The sequence below is a fragment of the Bombus pyrosoma genome, unplaced genomic scaffold, assembly GCF_014825855.1.
Source record: "Bombus pyrosoma isolate SC7728 unplaced genomic scaffold, ASM1482585v1 HiC_scaffold_4710, whole genome shotgun sequence".
Classification (NCBI taxonomy): Eukaryota; Metazoa; Arthropoda; class Insecta; order Hymenoptera; family Apidae; genus Bombus; species Bombus pyrosoma.
Genome location: NW_025219969.1, coordinates 764,302 through 765,398, shown reverse-complemented (window position 1 = coordinate 765,398; position 1,097 = coordinate 764,302). Strand labels below are relative to the sequence as shown.

The 1,097-nt window shown below is 27.9% G+C and overlaps 1 protein-coding gene across 1 annotated transcript in view; it reads right to left on the bottom strand.

Annotated features, from left to right (window-relative positions):
* LOC122577433 overlaps positions 1-1,097 on the bottom strand; it is a gene marked incomplete at its 5' end in the record, with an annotated part of 702,209 nt that overhangs the window by 83,731 nt on the left and 617,381 nt on the right.

Genomic DNA, 1,097 nt, shown 5'->3' with positions numbered 1-1,097 from the left:
AACGTAATACTATATATCGTTATACGTTACAACGAAATACTATATAACTATATACGTCATAACGTAGTACTATATAACGTTATATGATATACCGTAGTACCATATAACGTCATACGTAATATCGTAATACTATATAACGTTATACGTGATAACGTAGTACTGTATATCGTTATACGTTACAACGTAATACTATATATCGTTTCACGTTGCAACGTAATAATATATAACGTTATACCTCAAAACGTAGTACTATATAACGTTATATGTTATATCGTAATACCATATAACGTTATACGTCATAACGTAGAACTATATAACGTTATATGTCACAACATATTACTATATAACATTATACGTTATATCGTAGTACTGCATAAGATTATACGTTATAACGTAATACCATGAAGCGTTATCCGTTATATCATAATACTACACATCGTTATACGTCATAACGTAATACTATATAACGTTATACGTCATAACGTAGTACTATACAACGTTATATGTTATATCGTAATACAATATAACGTTATACGCTGTAACGTAATACCATATAACGTTATACGTCATAACGTAGTACTATACAACTTTATATGTTATATAGTAATTACATATAACGTTAAACGTTATATCATCATACTACAGAACGTTATACATCATAACGTAGTACTATATAACGTTATACATTATATCATCATACTACAGAACGTTATACGTCATAACGTAATACCATATAACGTTATACGCTACAACGTTAAACCTTATAACGTTATACGTTATATCATAATAATACACAACGTTATACGTTATAACGTATCACTATATAAAGTTATACGTTACAACGTAGTACTATATATCGCTATTCGTTACAACGTAATACTACATAACGTTATACGTTATAACGTAGTACTATGTATCGTTATACTTTACAACGTAATACTAAATATCGTCTTACGTTACAACGTAATACTATATAACGTTATACGTCATAACGTAGTACTATATACCGTTATGCGTTACAACGTAATAATATATAACGTTATATGTTATACCGTAATACCATATAACGTTATACGCTATATCGTAATAACATATAA